The sequence below is a fragment of the Acipenser ruthenus genome, chromosome 6 (genome assembly GCF_902713425.1).
Source record: "Acipenser ruthenus chromosome 6, fAciRut3.2 maternal haplotype, whole genome shotgun sequence".
NCBI classification, from domain to species: Eukaryota; Metazoa; Chordata; class Actinopteri; order Acipenseriformes; family Acipenseridae; genus Acipenser; species Acipenser ruthenus.
Window position 1 is genome coordinate 7,730,207 of NC_081194.1, and position 11,900 is coordinate 7,742,106.

The 11,900-nt window shown below is 38.4% G+C and overlaps 1 pseudogene; it reads left to right on the forward strand.

Annotated features, from left to right (window-relative positions):
- LOC117410886 (tetratricopeptide repeat protein 27-like) overlaps positions 1–10,553 on the forward strand; it is a 33,933-nt pseudogene extending 23,380 nt beyond the window's left edge.
- Positions 10,554–11,900: the final 1,347 nt, after the last annotated feature.

The window sequence follows — 11,900 nt, forward strand, 5'->3', positions numbered from 1 at the left end:
GTCCAGTGAAGTGAAGATAAAACATGGAATCTAGGAGCATACTAGTTTATAACATTACGAGCCTAGAGGTGCAAATACCAAGTTCTTGACCATGTGAATCTGTTAAGAGGTGCAAGTAGTTTTGAGCATTGTGTTTATTATAGCGTTTTGAAGCTTCCCATTTACTGTAAGACGTTGGATTGCCATTTCTTCCACAGTAGAGTTCTGGAATATTGCAAAATCTGATCCGAGACATTGACAACCTTAAGAAATGTGTTAAAAAAAAAAAAAGTTTTCAGGTCCTTTTACTCCACTTGATTAGGGGAACCCAAGGAACAATGTCAAATTTAGAAATACATTTTTTTTTTTATTGAAAGTATTTGGGAGACTGGATAGCAGAGCTGCACAAACTGATATTTGTTTTAATTATTTAAGCTTTGCATTGAACAAGCTTGTCTCCAACAATACAAACAAAATGCTGTTAAAATAGTACTGTGGTTTACTATAGGGTACAATCTAAAATGGTCTGGAATTGAAAAGGCATTTACTGCTAATTACGTGGCAAATACAAGCACTTGTGACCACTACAAAGCACAAACAAAACAACTAAAATAAAATATTCCAAAGGATCAGTGAATGTGTGCAGTAGACCATGCGGTCTTCCATCTTCCATCTTCCAACTTCCAAGACCAGTACAGTAAATGCGACACAGAATCTTAAGTAAATCTTCAGTGGTCTTTATTGTTGATGTAAGTGACCATAAATACCAACAGATAAGTTGCACCGGTGTATAAGTCACCCTTGGTTCTTTTTCTTCAATTGAAGTAATGTAGAATATTAAGAAATGAATAGGAAATAAATTGAGTTTAATTCAAGCAGGGAGATGCAGTTTATTTGAAATTAAAAAACCTAGTTTACTTGCTGCTTCAGATCAAATATTGTTTCATGTCTTGAACTTAAGCCAATTTTGATTTAAAATCAGCACCACTGTGTTTAAGTCACGCCCTCCTTTTCCAGGACCTCGATAAATGACTTTTACCCCTAATTTCACAGTAAATAAAAATGAGGTCTAAATGAAGCAATCTTCAGCAACCCCTTCTTGTACATTTAGGCTCTTAATATTTTGAAAGTGTCCCTTGTCTTCGACTGTACTTTCATATTAGATAAACCTTTGCTGTGATTCAGTGTGTACCCTAATTTTAACATTGTCGAGCTTGTGGAACTGTAAGTGGCAGTGATTTCACAGTCTCACGGGAAAGCCAGCAACTGTGTTTTGAACCTGGACCTTACGTTAATAATTTGCTTCAGTGTATAGTGCTTTAAATTATGCCTTGGAAAAGCAGTCTTTCACCCATCATTTTATTCTAATGGAAAAAAAAACATGAGATGAATTTTAGGGGTCTACACAGTATTGGCTGTAAAAGCAGGATCTGTCACAAGAATATGCTTTTTAGGAATTGCAATTTTTATTAAATTCAAGACTTGCTTGATTACTTTTGCATGGTCTTGGTTACATAAAACCAAGTAGAACGCCAGTATTAATAGAATGTTTTCATTTTGTTTTTCCAGTGGTGAAAACTGAAGCTTATTTCATCTCTGAAAAGTGTCGACACTTGGCTGTCCAGTTCCACCTAGATTGTGGTTACACATTCCTGTTCTACTATGAGTAGAAGGAGGCTAAAGAACATTTCAACTGTGCAAAGGATCTGTCCACTCTGCAGATTACTATGACAGGTAAAGTCATTTATTATATGTCAAATACTGATCAATTAATTTAGTAAACCTTTAAGCGGACAAAGTTCTAGTTCTGTGTACAGGGTGTCACGAATGAAATGGTTAACACATGACATTGTGGGCACATCACATAAGAGTATGCTGTTATGTTTTAAATTAGACATTTATAGCAAGGAATTAATAGCGAGCAGATTGACAAACCAGATTTATCCATTCTGGGGAGAAAAGGATAGAGTAAAAAGAATCTGCTGACAAAAATGTACAAACAGTTCAAAGCTTTAAGTGTATGTTACTGGAAAATACAGTAAATCAAGCCCCATCCCAAATACATTACAACAACAGAAACCCACTTGTGTTCTTGATGGCATAGAGGGAAATGAAATGGTTTAAAGCTGGAATAATCAAACAAATTCTATTAGCTGATACCAGAATGTACTGATTAGTACACCTCTAACATATTAAATACCGTGTTGCAGGGCTACTTTTTTTATAGTTTGAATGCTGAAGAGACTGAACTGTTAACCATGAGAGGCAGCCCTGGGATGCTTATAAAGATAACATCTTACTCGAAAAACGCTGCATGCAAAAAAACAAACATTCTAAAAGCTAATGAAAAACGAAATTGGAATAAAAACGTTTATTCTAACTACAGTATATGTATGTCTTGCCTTTCGATTACAGGCTTTCGCAACTTTTGTTGAGGTTTTTTTTGTTCAAGATAATAAACTATTTCCCTGTTTGGTATTTGAGTTGCCAGTATGATAAGAAATTGCATGTTGACATTTGTATTTGTTTTTTTTTGTATGAGAGATTTACTCTGTAAGTGTAGTTGATAGAGCATTGTGGTAACTACTGTACTCGGATCAAGAATCTGTGAACTCCTATTTAAACAAGTGGCACTTATCAGGTACTTGTATTTATATATACTGACATATTTGCTTCATATTGTGAATTATTTGGTAATACTTTTGAATATTTTTACAACATTATTGGCTTCCCGAAATGTTTTGTTGGTATCGTAAAAAAGTAGTACTTTTTGATGTCCGTGTCTGCATTTTACAATGCACTTGGGCTAGGATATGAAATGAAAGTGCAGTATTTTTGCTTGAGCCTATCATTCATTATTATGCTTGGAGAAAGGGTTAGTGTTTTGCACACTTGACAGCACACAAAGAATTTTCCAGCGGTTTCTGAACCCCTGCCAGCCCTTGACAGCTAATAAATAAATGCGAAATGTATCTTGATTTCTTGTAGGTGCCTTGGGGAAACGCACGTGGTTTCAGGAATATGACTTGGCTCAGCTGATCCTAGATGTGCGAAGAGAAGAAGAAGTCCTCTCGGGGAGTGATCTCGCCCCAGACCCTACACCACTGGAAAAACTACCAAAGGTAATCAACGAGAACCCTCCTCTGCCTCTCCACTACTGAGGGGCAAGAATCTAGACTGATCTACTGTACAGTCCTTCTGGGAGGGTCTCAGGTTCTGTCTCTTAGCTGACTAGTACCCATTTAGAATGGATACTATACTGCCGTCTGCTTTTATAAAACCTATTTTCAATAGCTCCCCACCACCATCAACCCCTTAGTTCTCAGTTTTGTGGCACTTACTGTTGATTTAATTAAAATAATGAGGCAGTGCTGTATTTAAGGCTTTCTCCTTAAATACATCACTGCCTTGTTATTTTAATTAAATGTGTATTTTTCAATATTTCTCAGTATTTGTAGGAATTATGGTAACAAACAATTAACAAATTCTGGTTGGTTTCACATGCCCTGATTTAGTACTAATCTTGAATTGCCTAATGTTACTGCTAATCATCTGTAAAAATCAAAACAATTTCAGAGTTTGTTTATTTGCGCATCATTTTAAATAATGCAAATTACACTTTGAAAATAGTCTGCATTCTGTATGTCGATGCATATTTTTTTGCAACTGGTAAGTCTGAACCACAGTCTCAATAATTTGTGTGCTGTGCTTATTATTAAGTTGCATGTCTGGATACAATGTGTATCTTATTGTATTGTATACACAGTCAATCATACACATGGAGACTCTGAGAGACAAATAGCCCTCCCTAAAGCCAGGGGATTGTCCCATCTGGTATCTGTCAGAGGAAAGTGTTAGCAGGAAAATGCAGACTGAATTGCTTAGGGAATATCACAAGAGGATAGCGATGCTGCAGACAGACTCATACTTTGCAAATGCTGTAACTCATAATCTAGGCTCTATTTCTTTTTGCAGATTAGTGGCCATGAAAATGCTGTACTGTATATCTCACTCTACAATCTCAATTTGCAAATGCTGCAAACTCTTCAGTACATGTAAGTAAGGTGTTCCTATTTACACATTTCTGATGCTCATTACTGATAGAGATGCATCCTGATATTTCAATATATTTGGGCCATGGTGTATGGCTGCTTGCATATCAAACACTGAAGATGGTTCACAATGGTAAATAAACAAGAGCCCTACTGATGAGAGGTGAAACCCTGCAAGAAATCCCATCGACATATATTATTTTTTTAATTTATTTATTTATTTATTTATTTATTTAATTAATTAATTAATTAATTAATTAATTAATTAATTTATTAATTTATTAATTTATTTATTTATTTATTTATTTATTTGTTTATTTGTTTATTTATTTAACCCTTTGCAGTCCATTTATTAAGTGCGTGTCAGGCACGTCAGGTCCAATTTATTTTCACACGCACAGTTAATTTTAGACGCACTGTTTAAAAGTATTTTTTTCCACAGTCAAACGGGTTTAAAAGGCCCTGCATAACAACAAAGCACTCACTAGGCATCTCCAGCCCCGCCCCACCCTTTCGTTCGCTATAGCTTTCACCTATGTAAGAAATAAATAATAATAATAATAATAATAATAGTCGTACATACCGATCAATCATCTCCTGATCACTCGTTTTATCACCAAACTCCTCAATAATGCGATCCAAGTCATTATTTTATTACTATAACATCTCAAAAAAGCTCTGCAATTGTCTGTGTTCTCAGCCAGCTTGTTTACTTATGACCGCCCCGTTATCTGATACCAGGGCCATGTATGACTATTCATGAGATACGCCTTTTTTTTTTTTTTTTTCGACTTGTCTCGGCTCCTGTCGCTCCCACTCGACCATTGAATGGTTTTCTCGGCTTTTTCCGGAAAAATAACGACTAGAAACCTGTTTTTTGCGTTTCTATAATGATGTCGGACAGGGTCCGACAATGGACCTGAGGAATAATTGCAATGTCGGACCAGGTCCGACAATGGACTGCAAAGGGTTAAACTTAATACCAAAGCCATTGACCTGAAGTTAGTTCCGAGTCACCAGCTGGGGTTCTGTGCTATAAAGCCCAGTGGTGCAGTGGACTAGTTCTGAACGATTTCTCTGCTTCTGTGTGTACTTGAGGTGTCTCAGGTGTCAACAGGTGGCTGATTGATGGATAATTGATGTATTCAGTTTCCTGATTTAATCTGCACAGTTCAGGGTGAGGCGATGTGGAGATCATGCTGTAGAAAGTGCGTGCCTGGCTGCCCTCTTCATAATGCAGCTGTGTAATAAGCGTGGCAGAGAAGGTGTCTGGTGTTTTATGTCTATGTACTGTACTCCCTGCAGTGCCGCTGTCTGCAAAAAAACAGAAGGTATATTGGCTATAGAACCGTGCATCTGGATTTGCACAGAGAAAGCAATAAGAACTGCTGATAATAAAAGAGTTGGCTCACAGAAATAGGAAAGTCAACCTTAGCAAATGCATAGCAAGACCCGACAGCTCCTCTGCCTGGACAACCCAGTTGCTTAACCCCCCCACCCCCCAAAAAAAAAAAATTCTGTGGAAATACTTTTTTGATTTCTGTAAATCTTAAACAATTATCATTTTATGTTTAGCTTTTTTTAGCTAATTGGGTTCACATGAGAAATGGTCTTTCCTCTGGGGAACAGTGCCATGAGAAAAGTTTCATTCCCCAGCTGAACTTTGACATTCCTACATGTTGCCATGCAGGCAGAACGACAGGATTGCTGCAGGAACTGTGCCCAGAAGTTCGGAGTCAGGGGGACAGCGCAAAGGAATATCCCCTAGAAAGTGTCCTGGGGGCATCAGATGATTCTTAATGGTTAGGTATTGGGTTAGGTTTAGGTTTTAGGGCAGGGGTTGCTTAAGGTTAAGCTTGGGGTTGGGTTAGGGACAGGGTAGCTTGATTTCGTAGAGTTGCCGAGCTCTGGAAGTGAAAGGTGGGAGTAAATGGCAAATGCCCTCGAATCATCTGATGCCCTCAGGACACTTTCCAGGGGATATTCCTTTACGCTGCTGTGGGGCTGAGGTGTGACTCAAAACAGGATTATGTTGAAAAATATAGCGCTGAGATGCGTACAACACAACATACAGCACATGTAAAGAAATGTGTTTCTTTTTAACACTGCAGGGTCTTCTGTAAGCCTTTAAGGACACTACTCATTGTAGCACTTCTTGCTACTTGGTATCGCAGTGCAGTCCCAAACTGACTTTTACTGTAGACTGCACATTACTATTTAGTAATGCACTGTATTTAATTACAGTTCTCTGTATGGTCATATCCAGTAGCGTACCCCCTACAGGTCTGTATCCTCAGAAAATACTAAATCATCTTGCTGAGTGATTTCTACTGTTATCTGCTGTCTGCTGCACATTTTTGTTTTCTAATAAAAAAATAAAAATGCAGTAAAAACCAAAGATGGTAAAATAGATACTGCTTTCCTGATCTGAAAGGCCATCTGCTTGGTTTCTGTCATCCCACATTGTGGAACATATATAGCAGTGCATGGTTAATTTACTTCACATAGCAAGTATCTTTCAACAAATGAGACGGGACAAGTGGCAAAATGATATATAGACAACAACAAAAATGAGTTAATTCTAAAATATAGTAGCCCGTTAATGTCTAAGCAGAAATTCAATGTTATAGCCACTGGCCGTTGACTTTGAAAATCTTACTGCGTATCTGAAAGCCATTCTGAATCACCTGTATTGTAAATCATGGGAAACACTACTTCGGCGGTTGTAATAAAGATTATGGCACTTTCTTTAATGTGTGTAACCTTCTTAAAAGTTAGGTAGTGATAGCACAGGAAACTAAAGCCATTTATGAAAGACCACGACACTAAAGTGGGGTACTGTAGGTTAAAGCCCTATCCCAAGACTGGGTTTGAAAGCTGACTTTGGATTGTAAACCAGTATACAGAGCCTCCACAACTTGGCCCTTGTGAAAACGAGAAGCCAAGGACTTGACGGGCATGGAGACTGAACTGCTTCTTCACCTGTAAGAAGGCTGTCCTTCCAGTAATTTAGGTGTGATTTCCTTGCCCTGTGGCCCGTGTATAGCACATTCTGATTGTACAGACCACATGCACACATTCAGAGCAGTTCACTCTTCTGTTTTGAGTTTACAACCATCAGAAATGTCCTAGTATCTGTTAGCTCGCATCAGACGGATGAGAGGTCTCAGTACAGATTAAAGTGGTATTTGAAGAAGGACAAAAACGTTCATGTTGTTGAAGCTGACACCCTGGGATCCTTCAAGAAGCTGCTTGATGAGATTCTGGGATCAATAAGCTACTAACAACCAAACAAGCAAGATGGGCCGAATGGCCTCCTCTCGTTTGTAAACCTTTCTTATGTTCTTATATTCTTATGTTATGCCCCTTTTGAAAGGCAGATGTTTAAGAAGATGTCCAGATAATTAACAGGCAGGGATATATTACTGACATTACTGTTTCACCAGCAACTGGGTAAACTGATACTGGGCAAATAATGTTGGTGCCAAGTCTCACATGAAACTCTGAGAAAACAGCAGCTGGCGTGTCTAGCTGTCTACAAAAGCAATCCATCTGCATATTTCAGAAGTTGCCGTCATCACTGCTGTCAGTTTTTTCTTATCAAAATTCCCTCGGTCCTTTTTTGGGACGGGAATGTGCTAGATGCTACAGTATTCTCATAAATGTCAGGAAAATGATAACAAATGTGAAACCCCAAAAGAGGAACCAAGTTGGTTCTGAACTGTTAATTTTTACTAGCAATTTGGGGGGTTGGGGAGAATAATACAGCCTATTAGCAGCTACTCTGGAGCGCTGTGTGGCAGGAATTAATTTTGCTGTCCCATGTGCATTTTACAGTGAAATATTATTATTCTTTGGTCTGCTCGCCACATTCTTCCGGAACGTAGATTTCTGTGCTCTCCGTCTCATATGCAGCAGTAAAAGGTTTTGAAGGTCACCTTTTTCTTTTTTTTTCTTTTTCTTTTTTATAAATTTAGAATGACAAATTATTATTTATTTTTATTTATTTTCCCCCAAGTTGGAATGTCTAATTATTTATTGTCGTCTCACCGCAGCGAGTCCCCACACAGCACAGATGTACTGAGGGCATGCGAGGGCGATCTCACAAGCCTGACGCCAGAATCGCTTTTACGCCACGCAACCCAGAGCAGAGGTGGGCGGCTACTGATCCTGAAAAACAGAGACCAGCCCTGCCTCTTAGCCACTCTGAATATGCTTGTTGTCTGGCCAGTTGGGTTTGCTATTGTGCGATGAGGAGAAGCAATCTCTGCCAGTTTCCCATCTCCCACCCCGGGAGCGTCGGAACCAATGTGACACCCCCCTCCGGGTCCCCAGCAAAGTTCAGCCTCTTTGCACAGCCTGGATGCGAACTGGCACCGTCCAAGCTGTGTGACTCATCCTGCGCTCCTAGCGGCAGCACTTTCGCTGGATGAGTCACTCGGGGACCCCCCTTGAACGTCATCTTTAAGCTCTTTTTTAGTTCTACCATGAAAAATGGTTCTGACTGTTTCCTCAAATCTTTAAATATTAACCAGGCACTTTAGTTTACAGTAGAATCTTTAAAAGTATGAACACCACACTTATGAACTGACCGGTCAACCAAACACAGTGCTTGAAACTAGAAACAGGGCTAGTGTAAATAACATGAAGATCAGACACTGTGAGTTTTACCAAGGTGCTGTGGGCTTTTTAAATTGTATTGTTTTACTGGCCATAGCTGTAGATTATACTTTTATACTTTTTTATTTTATAATATAAAACTGCGTTCAAATAAAGAGCTTGTAGGTTTTTAGATATGTTTTACGAAAAGGAGTAGCTTACATTCTGATTTATATAAGCCTGTTGAAGCACCTTGCCAAAGCATGCGTTGGTGTATTAGCATTTGAGTTTTGTCAGGTTTATTTGTGTTTTGTTTCTGCCCGTAGGACCACGATCTGAACGATGATATAGTGCTGAACAGGATTACCTTGGCAGAGCCAGACCAGTTTCAGAAGCCCAAGCTGTGTGCAGAGGAGCAGGCAGTGATTCTTGGAGTTTGTCACCCATCTCCCTACTGCAGTTCCCTGCTAGAACAATTTAAACACCCCCTAGTCTGAAGACTTTCATAGTTGCTGTCAGAATCCTTAAAAGGACTAAGAAAGGATATCACGTGTGTACTGCATAATATTGGTTTTGACCTTTAGATACCTAAATGTGAATTGTAAAGATTCTTTGTATGGAGTAATAGAATCTGGGGATATAAGGAGTCTGTTTTTTCTCTGCGTACATACCGGTATGTTGCACATTTTTATATGAAAATACAGCCGGGGTATGATTGGTGGTGCTTTGCTTGTGGGTTCCAGTGATTAAAATTTCATTTTGAATAAGAACTGCTAAATAAAAGCTGACTACTGAGGAGCAATGCATTTGATATTATTGTAATAGCGTTTAAATAGATTTACTTTAAGACAAAGATCCTGAAGATCGTGCTCTGTGCAGTTTAAGGAGACGAAATACACCAGAACTTTGTATTTTAGGGTTTAACAACCCAAGCTATAAAATCGTTCCTGTGTCACTGCAGGTAAGAACAGATTTACTAAACCTTCAGGTAAGAACGGAATTACTACACCTGGTGCTGAAAAGGTGCATTGCAATTTTACTCTCAGAAATCCTGATTCTTGTCAGATAGAAACTGCACGTGTCAACACATTACCACGCAGCAAGCTCAGTTCAAACACAGTTGTAAGAGGCAGGTAATTAAAGACACACACGCATGTTACTGACATTCTGTATCTGTTTTACGAGATGCAGTATAGACAGTTATTCTGGATTTAAAGACCGCTTCAACGTGGTCCTTTGGGATATGCACATTAAACACAGATAGGCATTTCTTGCAGTACGAGGACCTTTGTCAGCACAGTTCCTGTAGAAGTTTTTTTCATCGGCACGTGATTCAAAGCAAAAGAGCTGTCAAAGTTAATAATTGTAGATTGATTGATTTACAGGCTGTCACATGTCTCCACGGGGATTCCATTCTGTCACTGTCTGATAGATGTGTAGGAGAGTTGAAGCATGTCCCATTTCACCTTGTGATCGCTGGAAAGAATATTTATTTCTGTACGTGCTTTGAGAGTTTGGCTTGCACAGTTTATTATTAACTGCTTTAAGGGTCTGCTGCTAACATATTTTATGACTGTTTTTTTGCAGTAGTCTGGCATATCTTTTAAACAAATTAAATGATAAATTAAAACATAACATTCCATATCTTTGTATGAGCCCTAGGGCTTAATCTTTCCACTAATGCTTTACAGTAGTGAACTACATTAACCATTTTGATTAAATATGGGAAACCAAGTTCTGGATGCCATCCACAGGGTTATTAAATTCCAGTGATTTACAGTTGTGTGTTTATGTGTGTGTGTGTGTGTTTATGTTTGTTTGTTTATTTATATATATAAACACTGCAACGTTGTTCCTGCAGATATAGTTGGTGGAGGGGGATGGTGTTCCCTTTGATATTTCACAGTTGGGACATGACAACAGTAACCTGTCATGTACTCTACTATAAAATTACTTTTCACTGATTTTCAGTGTTTTCAATATTTCATGTTTTTTTTTCTTCTGGTGTTTAAATAAGTTAGAGACAGCACTGTACAACGTCCTTGTTTTGAACAGTAAAAAAAATAAATAATAATAATCCTTTTGAAAAAAGTCTGGTCATTTGGTCACGTGTTATAAAAGCCCTGCTGCAACCTGGGTGGCCACACAGCCCAGGACCTGAGGGCAGACAGACTTTGAAGAGCTGGTTATATTTGGCCAGCGCTTGAGGAAGACATTTAGAAAGAAATACATTTCAGGACGGAAAGCGCCAGCGACACATGCTACAAGAATAAGACGCCTGCACATTTTAATACATTTTAATAACACTATGAAGTTGTGGACTATCTAAAAAGGAATGTTTAAAAACAGTTAGGTCTTATACTGAGATGATTGTGTTCCTAGTAAACTACTTCATATCTGTTTGCTGAAGCAGTATTTGTTTTACGTCAGAGTGCAAGATATGGGCATTACACCACTTTAAGCAGCGTTTGAAGGAGTATTTTGTGAAGGACTCTTAATCACATTTTTATCACATCTGGTTTACGATGCAGATGTTTGTCAATTAAAGTCAGACTAAAATAAACTCTCTTACTGAGTCAATACTAGGCATTATCCTTTTCTCATGTTTTAAACTACATTTCATTCTCATTTGATTACTGATACAGCTACGTTCACCGCGTGATGTGTGCTGTATTGTGATGCACACAAGGGTGGTGGAAGCAGGAATTTAGCTTTTGCCTCACCAAGCATCCCAGGTGTGCTGATATCTCACAGCAATGCCTCATGTAGTATCTTTAATAACAAACAGTGGAAAAATGAAAAGATATGTGGCTATGTATACTGTAGATATCCTTTCTGAAATGCCTGTGGAGATAGCATTGTGAAAGGTATTTGAGGTATATGTGCAAAGCTAGCTGAGGGAGATAAAGGAATGGAAGCTGGGACTAGACGTGTAAGAAGAGTGTAAACAAGCTGAGTGAATAGGGGTGGAGGAATGCAGAGAATTAAGAAGAGAACCTGTGATGTTTGGGTTCAGTATCGATTTAATAAAATATATATATATATATATATATATATATATATATATATATATATATATATATATATATATATATATTAGTATGTATGTTAAGGGTGAAACCCGGTAGTCTGGCGAGTTTTTCCCGTGCCAATCTTTCACCAAGGGCTTCTGGCGAATCCCGAAGTTACCATTTTTTTTCGGCACTCGCCCGCGTCCAATTGGGTGAATCTAGATTGGCCCAGAACTTGAAAAAGACGACGGGGCTAAAC